Source organism: Bufo bufo, chromosome 9 (genome assembly GCF_905171765.1).
Source record: "Bufo bufo chromosome 9, aBufBuf1.1, whole genome shotgun sequence".
Lineage (NCBI taxonomy): Eukaryota > Metazoa > Chordata > Amphibia > Anura > Bufonidae > Bufo > Bufo bufo.
Genome location: NC_053397.1, coordinates 96337230 through 96352648, shown reverse-complemented (window position 1 = coordinate 96352648; position 15419 = coordinate 96337230).

The following is a 15419-nucleotide window of genomic DNA, read 5'->3' as shown; positions in this document are numbered from 1 at the left end:
CAGGGGACCGGGTGGCAGCTCAGGGGGTGCACCTCCGCTCTATCTTGATTCCCATGACTCTACCCGTGACAGAATCACAGGCCCAAATTCAGCATGGACCCTATACAGAGCCTCACCGAACATGTGCAGAGTCTTGCTCAAATAGTACAGGAAGCAGGGGAGAGACTACAAGTTCAGGAGACCGTCCGAACTCCCCCTATTCTTTCTCCCACCACCGTTCAGGTGGAACCTCACATTAAATTGCCTGATCCGTTTTTGGGTGACTGCCGAAGTTTTTTCAAAGAAAGCTGTAAACTTTATTTTCGACTACAACCCCACAACTCCGGCCCTGACCCACAGAGGGTTGGTATTATAATTTCCTTGCTTCAAGGCCCAGGAATGGGCCTTTTCTTTACCACCAGATTCCCCTTGTCTTAGCTCTGAGGACCTCTTTTTCCAGGCGTTAGGGGTTCTTTATGAAGAACCTGACCGAGCCTCTGTGGCAGAATCCAATCTTAAGGCCCTCACTCAGGGAAATCGTCCCATGGAGGATTATTTTACGCAGTTTCGCAAGTAGTGTGTTCCTTCGGGCTGGAACGAACTAGCGCTCAAATGTCAATTTAGGGCAGGCTTGACTGAAAAGTTAAAGGATATGTTGGTTTGTTATCCCTGTCCTGACTCTTTAGAGAAGACCATGACGCTAGCCATCAGACTAGATAGACTGATCAGAGAGAGACAGCGGGAGCATTTGTTTTCTCCTCATACCCTTCTTCAACCTGAGACTCTCCACCTTGAACCCAGGATGGAAACCCACTCGGACGAGCCCATGCAACTCGGGATGACTACGTCGTCGTCGCGGCTCTTGTTTTTATTGTGGGGATCCCGAACACTGGATCCGTCAGTTTCCTAAAGCTCCGCCTTCTGGAAAATCATCCAAGTCTGAGGGATTTAAGGACAAGGTACTCCCGGAGGTGGTAAGAAGTAAACTATTGCTACCGGATTCTATTGCCGTTGGGGGTCTTAAAGGGGTCAGGAAATGCCTTTGTGGATTCAGGGTCAGCTTTTAGTTTTATTGATTACAAATTTGTTTGTCAGATGGGAATTCCTATACTAGAATTACCCACCCTGATTTAGGTTGTTGCCATCGATTCTACCCCCCTGATAGGGGGCACAGTAAAACTCCGTACTCCGAAGGTTACTCTATCTGTAGGGATCTGCCACTCTGAGAAATGTTCCTTCTTTGTTTTAGAGAATCTTCCAGTTCAGGTAGTCCTTGGTATGCCCTGGCTTCAGCAACACAATCCGGTCATTAACTGGCGTTTGGGCGAGTTAGAGAGATGGGGGCCTAACTGTAATTCTTGCTTAACCGTAGTTCAAGCTGGGGTCTCATCAGATATACCTCATTTTATTGCTGATTAGGCTGTTGTGTGCATCCGTGGCCGTTATGCCGTTTTCCTTTTTTTTCGCGGACCCATTGACTTTCAATGGGTCCGTGGAAAAATCGAAATATGCACCGTTTTGCAGCCGCATCCGTGATCCGTGTTTCCTGTCCGTCAAAAAAATATGACCTGTCCTATTTCTTTGACGGACAACGGTTCACGGACCCATTGACTTGAATGGGTCCGTGAAAGAACACGGATGCACACAAGATTGGCATCCGCGTCCGTGATCCGTGGCCGTAGATTACATCCGAAGATCCGTCTGCATAAAAGCTTTTTCAGAGATGAGTTTTCACTTCGTGAAAACTCATATCTGACAGTATATTCTAACACAGAGGCGTTCCCATAGTGATGGGGACGCTTCTAGTTAGAATATACTACGAACTGTGTACATGACTGCCCCCTGCTGCCTGGCAGCACCCGATCTCTTACAGGGAGCTGTGATCCGCACAATTAACCCCTCAGGTGCTGCACCTGAGGGGTTAATTGTGCATATCATAGCCCCCTATAAGAGATCAAGGACTGCCAGGCAGCAGGGGGCAGACCCCCCTCCCTCCCCAGTTTTAATTTCATTGGTGCCAGTGCGGCCCCCCCGGCTCCCCCTCCCTCTATTGTAATATCATTGGTGGCCAGTGTGCGGCCTCCCCCGGCCCCCCCTCCCTCCCTTTATTGTATTATCATTGGTGGCCAGTGTGCGGCCCCCCCGGCCCCTCCTCCCTCTATTGTATTATCATTGGTGGCCAGTGTGCGGCCTCCCCCGGCCCCCCTTCCTCTCTCCCTCTATTGTATTATCATTGGTGGCCAGTGTGCGCCCCCCCCGGCACCCCCTCTATTGTATTAATATCATTGGTGGCCAGTGTGCGGCCTCCCCTCTCCCCCCCGATCATTGGTGGCAGCGTAGAGTTCCGATCGGAGTCCCAATTGAATCGCTCTGGGGCTCCGATCGGTAACAATGGCAACCAGGACGCTACTGCAGGCCTGGTTGCCATGGTTACTTAGCAATATTACATTATTAGAAGCATCATACTTACCTGCTGCGCTGTCTGTGACAGGCCGGGAGCTCCTCCTACTGGTAAGTGACAGATCATTAAGCAACGCGACGCACAGACCTGTCACTTACCAGTAGGAGGAGCTCCCGGCCGGTCACAGACAGCGCAGCAGGTAAGTATGATGCTTCTAATATTGTAATATTGCTAAGTAAACATGGCAACCAGGCCTGCAGTAGCGTCCTGGTTGCCATGACTACCGATCGGAGCCCCAAACTGGGACTCCGATCGGAACTCTCCGCTGCCACCAATGATCGGAATGGGGGGGAGAGGGGAGGCCGCACACTGACCACCAATGATATTACAATAGAGGGAGGGAGGGGGGGCCGCACACTGGCCACCAATGATATCACAATAGAGGGAGGGAGGGGGGCCGGGGGAGGCCGCACACTGGCCACCAATGATATTACAATAGAGGGAGGGGAGGCCGCACACTGGCCACCAATGATAATACAATAGAGGGAGGGAGGGGGGCCGGGGGTGGGGGCCGCACACTGGCCACCAATGATATTCAAACTGGGGAGGGAGGGGGGTCTGCCCCCTGCTGCCTGGCAGCCCCTGATCTCTTACAGGGGGCTATGATATGCACAATTAACCCCTCAGGTGCAGCACCTGAGGGGTTAATTGTGCGGATCACAGCTCCCTGTAAGAGATCGGGTGCTGCCTGGCAGCAGGGGGCAGTCATGTACACAGTTCATAGTATATTCTAACTAGAAGCGTCCCCATCACTATGGGAACGCCTCTGTGTTAGAATATACTGTCGGATATGAGTTTCACGATCTAACTCATATCTGACAGTATATTCTAACATAGAGGCGTTCCCATGGTGATGGGGACGCTTCAAGTTAAAATATACCATCGGATTGGAGAAAACTCTGATCCGATGGTATAATAGGGACTCCTGACTTTACATTGAAAGTCAATGGGGGACGGATCCGTTTGACGTTGACACAATATGGTGCAATTGCAAACGGATCCGTCCCCCATTGACTTGCATTGTAATTCAGGACGGATCCGTTTGGCTCCGCACGGCCAGGCGGACACCAAAACAACTTTTTTTGCATGTCCGTGGATCCTCCAAAAATCAAGGAAGACCCACGGACGAAAAAACGGTAACGGATCACGGACCAACGGAACCCCGTTTTGTGGACCGTGAAAAAATACGGTCGTGTGCATGAGGTCTTATTCAGATGTTTTTTCCACCATTGAGACAGATACTCTCCCTCCCCATAGGTCTTATGACTGTGTTATTGACTTGATACCTGAGTCCAAATTTCCTAAAGGACGGATTTATAATCTGTCCGGTCCTGAACGCAAGTCCATGAAAGACTACATCCAGGAGAGTCTCAAGAAAGGACATATTAGGCCCTCCACCTCTCCCCTGGGAGCAGGATTCTTTTTTTGTTAAAAAGAAAGAACGTTGTTAACCCTTTAGGTGTTCCACAAGAGTTATCGGCAAATGGAGATGAAATTTCAGAATTTCAATTTTTGGGCAAATTTTCCATTTTAATCCATTTTTCCCAGTAACAAAGCAAGGGTTAACACCCAAACAAAACTCAATATTTATGGCCGTGATTCTGTAGTTTACAGAAACACCCCATATGTGGTCGCAAACAGCTGTACGGGCACACGGCAGGGCGCAGAAGGAAAGGAATGCCATACGGTTTTTGGAAGGCAGATTTTGCTGGACTGTTTTTTTTTTACACCATGTCCCATTTGAAGCCCCCCTGATGCACCCCTAGAGTAGAAACTCCAAAAAAGTGGCCCCATTTTAGAAACTACGGGATAGGGTGGCAGTATTGTTGGTACTAGTTTAGGGTACATATGATTTTTGGTTGCTCTATATTACACTTTTTGTGAGGCAAGATAACAAGAAATAGCTGTTTTGGCACCGTTTTTATTTTTTGTTATTTACAACATTCATCTGGGGGGTTAGGTCATGTGATATTTTTATATAGCCGGTCGATACGGACGCGGTGATACCTAATATGTATACTTTTTTTTTATTTATGTAAGTTTTACACAATATAATTTTTGAAACCCCAAAAAAATCATGTTTTAGTGTCTCCATATTCTGAGAGCCATAGTTTTTTCAGTTTTTGGGCGATTATCTTAGGTAGGGTCTCATTTTTTGCGGGATGAGATGACGGTTTGATTGGCACTATTTTGGGTTGCATATGACTTTTTGATCGCTTGCTATTACACTTTTTGTGATGTAAGGTGACAAAAAATGGTTTATTTAGCACAGTTTTTATTTTTTATTTTTTACAATGTTCATCTGAGGGGTTAGGTCATGTGATATTTTTATAGAGCCGGTCGATACAAACGCGGCGATACCAAATATGTATACTTTTTTTATTTATGTAAGTTTTACACTATAACAGCTTTTTTCAAACAAAAAAAAATTATGTTTTAGTGTCTCCATATTCTGAGCCATAGTTTTTTTTCTTTTTTGGGAGATTGTCTCAGGTAGGGGCTCATTTTTTGCGGGATGAGGTGACGGTTAGATTGGTACTATTTTGGTGGGCAAACGCCTTTTTGATCGCTTGCTGTTGTACTTTTTGTGATGTGAGGTGACAAAAGAATGGTTTATTTAGTACAGTTTTTATTTTTTATTTTTTACGGTGTTCATCTGAGGGGTTAGCTCATGTGATATGTTTATGGAGCCAGTCGATACGGACGCGGCGATACCTAATATGTATACTTCCCCCCCCCCCCATTTATTAAAAAAAATTTTTAACTTTATTTGGGGAAAATGACGTTTTTGTTTATTTTTACTTGAAACTTAAATTTTTTTGGGGAGGAAAACTTTATTTTTTCAACTTTTTTTTCACTTTATTTTTTGTCCCACTTTGGGACTTGAACTTTGGGGGGTATATTCCTTTACAATGCATTCCAATACTTCTGTATTGGAATGCATTGGCTGTATGAGTAATACTGTGTGTATTACTCATACAGCTTCCTGCCTGTGAGATCCAGGGGGCTGGATCTCACAGGCTCGTCACCGGAAGGCAGCGCGATGCCTTCCTTATACATCGCACTGCCTTCCATGCCATCGGGTCCCCCCCACAGCCACATGGGGACCCAATGGCACCGCCAACACCCGCCGCAACCGCAGGTAAAAGCCGCAAACCGCAGGTCTGAATTGACCTGCGGTTTAGCGGGGATCGCCGATACGGGGGGGTCACATGACCCCCCGGGCGCTGTGACAGGATGCCCGCTGAATGATTTCAGTGGACATCCTGTTTAGATTAACCCCCGCAGCGCCGCAATCGCGATTTAAACTTAGGACGTACCTGTACGCCCTGAGTCCTTAAGGACTCAGGAAATAGGGCGTACTGGTACGCCCTAAGTCCTTAAGGGGTTAAACCAAAGGAAAAGAAGAGATAATGTAGGGAGAGATAAATGTCAAGAACAGGAGGGAGGAAAGAATGAACAGAGAATCAAGAAAAAGACAGTGATAAAGAAAACCGTGAAACAGGATTTTTGTCTTAGAAGAGGAAATGCACGAGGGGAGGGAAACTCGCCAAAAAGAAAAAAATTAAACAAAAGGAAGCCAAGACAGTAACAGAACAGAAGATCTTTAACCTGAGTAAATACACATTGACAAAAGGGGAACAACAAATTCTAGAAAAGGGCTTAAAATTCGCACCGAGTACATTGTTCAATAAATTTTGAAGTTTTTATAGGTGTTCGAAAATTTATGAGAAGATTGGACCTAAAAAAGTATTTTATGAAAAAAACTAAAGACTGGGAATAAGAGAAAAGAAAATAAGGATAATAATGTTCAAAATCAGCTAAAAGAGAACAAAGAGAACTCAGAAACAGAAAAATGTAAAAATGATGAGTGTGAAAATGGTGAATACAAACACACTGACCTAAAAATAAAATCGACATATCACCCAGTTCAGGAATACTCCCAGGCCTTTAATAGCTTTATGAATTCAGTAACAAAAGATATACGAAAAATAAGGAGCCTGAAAAAAACTAGAATACAATATGTGGGCAACATATCAAAAACAGAAAGAGAGGAGATAATCAAAATGCAAGAAAATGAAAAGATTGTCATAAGACCATCCGATAAAGGTGGGGGGATTGTAATAATGGATAAAGAGAAGTATGTGAAGGAGGCATACAAACTACTGGGCGACCAAAAAACGTATAAAATATTGAGAAATTACCCTACAGAAATATATTAGAAAGAACTCAGTGAACTAGTAAGGAAGGGTAAAGAACAAGCAATTCTAAACAAAAAAGAGGCAGAATTTGTGGAAATAAAACAACCAAGAATTGCTGCATTTTATCATAATCCGAAAGTACACAAGCATGCAACAGAACCACCAGAAAGACCGATAGTGTCGGGAGTTGAATACTTGATTAGTAATCTAATAAAAAACAATTAGACTGGCTACAGTATTTTTGCATATATAAAAATGATTTACCCACCTAAAAATATTACACATATCCTAGTTAGATGTCAACATATCAGCATAAGTAAATAGGTGCATACAATGCGGAGCTCACGCATAGACCATATAACAGGAGTACTCCGAATGTGACCTCTTAATGCTAGATGGTGTCTATCTGTAACCACGGTTGCAATTAGATCTCACAAATATTCAAATAATAATATATTATTTTGCCGGTGGTATGAACATGAATTGTTCAGAGAATGTTCTGTTGCGGTCGCTGGTAAATGATCTCGGCATCCAAACACTGCTTAATACTACGATTTACAAAGTCTTCGACTTATGCTGGTTTCCTACCTCCTCCCACGGAGTAATTACTCGACTTGTTCTTCGTGGCGTCTCACGTGACCAACCCGGAAGATGGTTTAGCTGGTCAGTGATGTCATCCACTTACGTTGGTCGGGGTAGCGGAAATCGATGAAGCAGAGTTGCGCTGATGTAAGATTCAGCTTCTGTTTGATGCAGTTGTTATATAATGGCAAATCGTGTCGGCATAGGTTAGCCCACTATGATGGTATTTTACCGCTGACAACCGCTTGAGGCTGTACCGTGCTCACCCCTTTCAGAATGGCTTCAATGAGATGATCAGAAAAAGTCCTTTATGCAGAAACAGAAATAACACACCACTAGCTAGAGTCAAGTTCACACTAGATTGCGTTTCGGAACCGTAGTTCCTTCCTCAGTAGACAAATGTGAAATGCTTGATACAGATAGACACCATCTAGCATTAAGAGGTTCACATTCGGAGTACTCGCTGTTATATAGGTCTATGCGTGAGCTCCGCATTGTATGCACCTATTTACTTATGCTGATATGTTGACATCTAACTAGGATATGTGTAATATTTTTAAGTGGGTAAATCATTTTAATATATGCAAAAATTGCTGAAGATATGAGGGGGGTTAAATGAAGGAGGAGAAATTAAACTATATAAGCAGGAATAGGAACTGAATCGGTATCCCTGACGAAGAATAACATTTTATTCTAACGCTTTGGAGGTATTTTTTGGTCCTCCTGACTATCCGTAGCTCAAACTGTGACGTCCCACAGTGCTCCGTGTGAGCGCGAGCAGGAAAGTTTTGAACGAGAGCCGTGCCACCGGCCGGGGGCAAGCTCAGTGAAAACAATAACAACAGCAATACTAAAAGGGCATAGCCTCCCGAATCCCCTCATGTCGATGTGAGAGCAAGAAGAGAAAATGCGAACATACAGTTGAAATAAGCAGAATGCAACAGGTAAATACTTATCTGGGAGTTTAAATTCATTGTATATTGTGTTTTCAAGAAACTGACAACAGTGAAGACGGGCAGGGAGTGCATTGCGCAGTACCATAGTATATAATATACGTGTAATTTTTGTGGGTAGCAGCGGCAGCGATATCGCTGCAGTAACGCAGCGTCAGTTATCAAGAGGTGAAAGCGCCTGTGTAATAAAGTAAAATACTAAATTTGCAGACTTTGCTGCATCTGTCAGTGTGAAATACACGCGTTTAATACTGCTGTTATATTCTGTTATTTTAAAAAAATACCCATTTTGGGCAAAATACTAAATTTGTGTCGTTTGATGCATCTGTCACTGTGAAATACAAGCTTGAAATAATGCAATAATAATCTGTGTTTAAAAAAAATAAAATTTTTGGCAATACCTACATCTGGGGCCTTTGCAGCATTTGTCAGAGTGAAATACAAGCTTGAAATACTGCAAAAATATTCTTGGTTTAAAAAAACACCCCTTTTGGGCAAAATAACTAAATTTTGCAGCCTTTGCTCTATCTGTCAGTGAGAAATACACACGTTAGATACTGCTGTCATATTCTGTTATTAAAAAACCAGCCATTTTGGGCAAAATACTAAATTTGAGGCCTTTGCTGCATCTGTCAGTGTCAAATACAAGCTTGAAATACTGCAATAATATTCTGGGTTTTAAAAAACACCCTTTTTTTGCAATACCCTACATCTGGGGCCTATGCTGCATTTGTTAGTGTGAAATACAAGCTTAAAATACTGCAATAATATTCTTGGTTTAAAAAAACACCCATTTTTGGCAATACCTTACATCTGGGGCCTATGCTGCAATTGTTAGGCCTCCTGCACACGACCGATTTTTGGAGGATCCACGGACATGAAAAAAAAAGTCGTTTTGGTGTCCGCCTGGCCGTGCGGAGCCAAACGGATCCGTCCTGACTTATAATGCAAGTCAATGGGGACGGATCCGTTTGACGTTGACACAATATGGTGCAATTGCAAACGGATCCGTCCCCCATTGACTTTCAATGTAAAGTCAGGAGTTAATATACCATAGGATCGGAGGTTTTTCTCCAATTCGATGGTATATTTTAACTTGAAGCGTCCCCATCACCATGGGAACGCCTCTATGTTAGAATATACCATCGGATTTGAGTTACATCATGAAAACTCATATCCGACAGTATATTCTAACCACGAGGGTGTTCCCATGGTGATGGGGACGCTTCTAGTTAGAATATACTACGAACTGTGTACATGACTGAGGCAGCACCAGATCTCTTACAGGGGGCTGTGATCCGCACAATTAACCCCTCAGATGCCACACCTGAGGGGTTAATTATGTGTATCTTAGCCCCCTGTAAGAGATCAGGGGCTGCCAGGCAGGAGGGGGCAGACCCGGCCAGTGCGACCCCCCGCCCCCCCTCCCCCCCTCCCGCTATTGTTTATCATTGGTGGCCTCTGTGTAGAATATACTGTCGGATTTGAGTTTTCACGAAGTGAAAAAGCTTTTATGCAGACGGAATCTTCGGATCCGTCTGTATGAAAGTACCTCTACGGCCACGGATCAACGGACGCGGATGCCAATCTTGTGTGCATCCGTGTTCTTTCCACGGACTTATTGACTTGAATGTGTCCGTGAACCGTTGTCCGTCAAAAAAAATAGAACAGGTCATATTTTTTGACGGACAGGAAACACGGATCACGGATGCGGCTGCAAAACGGTGCATTTTCCGATTTTTCCACGGACCCATTGAAAGTCAATGGGTCCGCGAAAAAAAACGGAGAACGGCACAACGCCCACGGGTGCACACAACGGTCGTGTGCAGGAGGCCTTAGTGTGAAATACAAACTTGAAATACTGCCATAATATTTTGGGTTTAAAAAAACATCCACTTTGAGCAAAATAATAAATTTGCAGCCTTTTGCTGCATCTATCAGTGTGAAATACACGCGCTAGATACTGCTGTTGTTATATTCTGTTATTTAAAAAAAAAACACCCATTTTGGGCAAAAAACTAAATTTGCGGCTTTGCTGCATCTGTCAGTGTGAAATACACGCGTTAGATACTGCTGTTATATTCTGTTATAAACAACACCCATTTTGGTCAAGATCTAAATTGTGGAGAATGAGGAGATCATCAAATAAGGGATGTGCCCCGGTCGTGGTGCTGCTAGTGAAGCTCCTGTTGCAGTGAGAGTACATGGTCGATCTGTGCAGCTACACGCACAAGTGAAACACTTTTCTCAAGTGCGAGTAGGCGACAGAACCTTCAGCATTATTTGGTCGAGCCTAATGCGGCTCTACGAATGGTGAGCCAGAACAAGTACAGGTGATAGTAGATTAGGTGCTGACAGTGCCTCAAGTTCCTTCACATTGTCTCCCACCCAGTCTCCTGCTGAAAGATCAGAGTTGGCACCTGCAGCCGATGTCATCAGTCTTTTCACCTCACCCCCTTGCTAATCAGCCAAGCAGTCTGAGCCCCAAGTCATGCAGCAGTCTCTTCTGCTTTTTGATCACTCTGCAAGCAGGGTTTTCCCAGGGCCATCACATAGCCCTGCCCCAGAAGGTGGAAAAGATTGAGTGCACTGATGCCCAACCACTTATGTTTCTAGATGAGTACATGGAAGGACCACCGCAGCACGTCTCGGATGATGATGAAACACAGGTGCCAACTTCTGTGGCTTCGAAAGTGTGCAGACGACAAGGAGCGCAGGGGTGAAAACTGGTGGAAGATGATATGAGGACGATGAGGTCCTCGACCCCACATGGAATCAAGGTCAGATGCGAGTGACCTGTGTAGTTCGGAGGAAGAGGCGGTGGTCTCACAGAGCCACCAGCATTAGCAGAAGAGGGAGCAGGGTGCAAAAGCGGAGCGGCCGTCCACTAGACAGTAAGCCTGCTACTGCCCAACGCAGCAAAGGACCGAGCACACCAAAGCCAGGTCCAAGGACTTCCCTGGCGTGGCAGTTCTTCAGACAATGTGCTGACGACAAGACACGCGTGGTTTGCACGCTGTGCAATCAGAGCCTGAGTGAGGCATAAACGTTCCTCAACCTGAGCACAACCTACATCACCATTCATCTAAGTGCAAAGCACAAGCTGCAGTGGAGTAGACACCTCAAAATCAAGAAAGGTCTCTGGCTCCTCCTGCTTCCTCTTCTGCTGCAGTTTGGGCCTTTTAATCCACCTCTTGGAGTGACAGTGGCACCTACCACCCCGCAAACAGAGGATCTGCCAGCAACACCACCACCCTGGGTCACCAAGCATCTCCACAATATCCACGGAAGCGTTCAGCTCTCCATCTCCCAAACACTGGCGAGGAAAGAAGAAGAGGAAATATCCCCTACCACCCGCGATCCCTTTCCCTAAATGCCAGCATTTCAAAATTACTAGCCTTTGAAATGCTGTCATTCCGTCTGGTGGAGACGGAGAGTTTTAAAAGCCTTATGGCGGTGGCTGTCCCATATTTACGTCGTGCCCACAGCCACCACTACTTTTCAAAGTGAGCCATCCCTGTCCCTGCACAACCCACATTGGGGGACAAAATCAGGTGTGCACTGGCACAACGCCATCTGTGGCAAGGTCCACCTAACTACGGATACGTGGACCAGTAAGCACGGTCAGGGACGTTATATTTTCCATAACAGCACACTGGGTAAATGCAGTGGCGGCTGGGCCTGAGGCAGATAGCAGTTTGCGCATGTCCTTCCACACCGAGGATTGCAGTTCGCTTCAGTTTGTCTCCTGTTGCTTACTCCTCCTACTCCGCTTCCTCATCTTCTACTGCCTCCTCATCCGGTCAGCGTAAACACCTTCACCACCAACTTCAGCACAGTCAGGGGTAAACGACAGCAGGCAGTCTTTAAAACGTATCTGTTTTGGGGGACAAACCCCACACCACGCAGGAGCTGTAGACGGCATGGAACAACAGACCGATGAGTGGTTGTGCCAGTGAGTCTCAAGCCTGGCCTGGTGGGTGCGATAATGGCGAAATCTCGTAGCAGCTCTGGACTGCCGGTTTGACGCACATCCCTTGCCTGGCGCAGATGCTGAATTTGGTGGTGCAGAGGATCCTTAAAAATTAGCCCGATATGTCAGAGTTGCTGCAGAAAGTGCGGGCCGTCTGTGCGCGCTTTCGATGGTGTTCTCACCCTGCTGCTGTTCACTCTGTCAGCGCTGCAGCGTAACTTCGGCCTTCCCCCTCACCGCTTTATTATGCGACGTGCCACAAGGTGGAACTCACCTTGCATATGTTGGTCAGAATGTCGAGCAGCAGCAGGCGATAGTGGAGTTTCAGCTGCAGCACGCACGGGTGAGTCGCTCTGCGGAACAGCACCACTTCACCACCAATGACTGGGCCTCCATGCGAGACTTTGTGCCTTGTTGCGCTGTTTCAGGTTCTTCACCAACATGACCAGTGCCGATAACGCCATTCTTAGCGTTACTATCCCACTTCTATGCTCCTTGAAAAAACTCTTCTGGCTTTGATGGAAGAGGATGTGGCACAGGGGGAGGAAAAAGAAGAGGGATAATTTCATAGGGTTTCCGGCCAGTCATTCACAAAGATTGCTCCAAGGGTGGGTTCCTGCACCACAAACGCCAGGTACACAATTGTCCAGCCAGGGCACAGTTCTGGAAGAGGAGGAGGTGGAGGATGAGGAGGAGGAGGTGGAGGATGAGGAGGAGGAGGTGGAGGATGAGGTGGAGGATAAGGAGGATGAGGTGGAGGAGGAGATGGAGGAGGAGGAACCTTGTTCACTGTAGGGTGGCACCCAAAACAGCTCATGGCCATCACTGGTGCGTGCTGGGGGATACAGAGGACACAGATAATACACCTCCCACAGAGGACAGCTTGTCGTTGCTCTGGGCAGCCTGGCACACATGAGCGATTACCTGATGCAGTGTATCAGCAACGCGACCGCCGAGTTGCCCATATTCTAACAACTTGTTACGGGGGCGCCGACGATGCGCTCACTCTCACAGCGCCGACGGCGTTCCGCCTCTGTGCCGGAGCGAGGACGTGTGCATCGTCTCGTATCCTTGGTGATAGGGGGGGCGGACAGACTCGGCTGCGCACATCTCCTCAGCGCGGCCGGCGTTCTCAGTTTCCCCCAGCAACCAGAGTAAGTCTGAGAACCTGAGCTGGCACTCGGGGCTCAGCTGTCCTGCAGCAGGGTGAGTCATGTGATGCTGGCTACGTCACATGACCCCTGCTAGTCAGTATTTGCCAGGCAGCCTTCTGGTCATAGGTTGCCTGTTATTTTGGTTCCACCTGCAATTGTGTCTGACTTGGCGTACTTACCTCCTGCTGATATCCGACGATCCTCTGCCTACTCCTTGTGTATTTTTGCTGCTCTCCTGGTATTCTGAAACCCCAGCTTCCTCCTGACGATCCTCTGCTGACTCCTTTGGTACTTCACAACTCTCCTGGTATTTCTGACCACGCTTCTCCTGATAGTTTTCTGCTTGCTCCATTTGTACTTCGTTGCTCTCCTGGTATTTGACTCATTCCGTCACGTTCTGTTGTATGTCTGGCCTGTCCTCCCTGCACTTATTCCAAGTAATGGACTGCCGTCCAGTTGTCCCCTGTCATTTTGACTTGGAAGGCAAGTAGGCAGGGCCAGGGATGAGGGAAGAGCACAGTGGTCACTTCCCTCCCCCCCTGTGTGTGTGTGTACGCGACCATTACACTTGTGCTGATTACTGGGTGGCCACGCTGCTGGATCCCCGTTACAAGGACAACGTACCGTCCTTAATTCCGTCACTGGAGCGTGATCGTAAGATGAGCGAATACAAGCGCTTGTTAGTAGACTCGCTGCTTCTGGCATTCCCACCTGATAGCGGGGGCACAGTGGTAGCACAAGGTGAAGGCAGAAGAGGAGGAAGAGGTTGCCAATGCAAGCCGGGGCACCACCAGCACCTCAGAAAGCAGGGTTAGCATGGCCGAAATGTGGAAAAGCTTTATCAGCACGCCAGAACAACCAGCACCACCAGCTGATATGGAACGTCTGAGCAGGAGGCAGCATTTCAGCAACATTGTGGAGCAGTATGAGTGCACATTTCTACATGTACTGAATGACGGGTCTGCCCCCTTCAACTTCTGGGTCTCCAAATTGGGCACATGGCCTGAGCTTGCCCTTTACACCTTGGAGATGCTGGCCTGCCCTGCAGCCAGTGTATTGTCTAAACGTGTGTTTAGCACGGCAGGGGGCGTTATCACAGACAAGCGCAGCCGCCTGTCCACAGCCAATGTGGACAAGCTCACATTCATTAAAATGAACCAGGCATGGATCCCACAGGACTTGTCCGTACCTTGTGCACAATAGACATGTATACCGGCCTTACCCAGCCATTGTTATGCTAGAGTGCAATTGCTCATTGTTGTATTTTTGATATTTCCCACTCTTTTGGGGTGTACCCTAATTAAAAATGTAAATAAATTAAATTAAAGCCAAAAACCAGTGTAGGCTACCTCTTCCTCCTCCACTGCCTCTTCCACCTACACCGCTACGTCCACCGCCTCCTCAAACTCCTACTCCATACATCAAGATTTTTATTTTTTTTTGTAATTATTTTATTTTATTTTATGTCATTTCAATAATTTGTCTGTTACATTTTCGGGTGAAATTCACCAATTTGTGGCTGTGATATACCCCTGCTCTACCTAGTAGACAGGTAAAACAATTTCACTAATTTGTCTGTTACATTTTCGGGTGACATTCACTAATTTTTAGCTGTGATATACCCTTGCTCTACCTAGTGGACAGGTTAAAAAAATTCACAAATTTGTCTGTTACATTGTCGAGTGACATTCACCAATTTTTGGCTGTGATATACCCCTGCTCTATCTAGTGGACAGGTTAATACATTTCACAAATTTATCTGTTACATTGTCGGGTGACATTCACCAATTTTTGGCTGTGATATACCCCTGCTCTACCTAGTAGACAGGTTAATAAATTTCACAAATTTTTCTGTTACATTGACGGGTGAAATTCACCAATTTTTGGCTGTGATATACCCCTGCTCTACCTAGTAAACAGGTTAATACATTTCACTATTTTTTCTGTTACATAGTTGGGTGACATTCACCAATTTTTGCCTGTGATATACCCCTGCTCTACCTAGTGGACAAGGAAATACATTTCACTGTTACATTCTTGGGTGACATTTTACCATTTTTGCCGTGAATAAACCCCTGCTCTGCATAGGTTACAGGAACCGAAATTTTTAAAAGT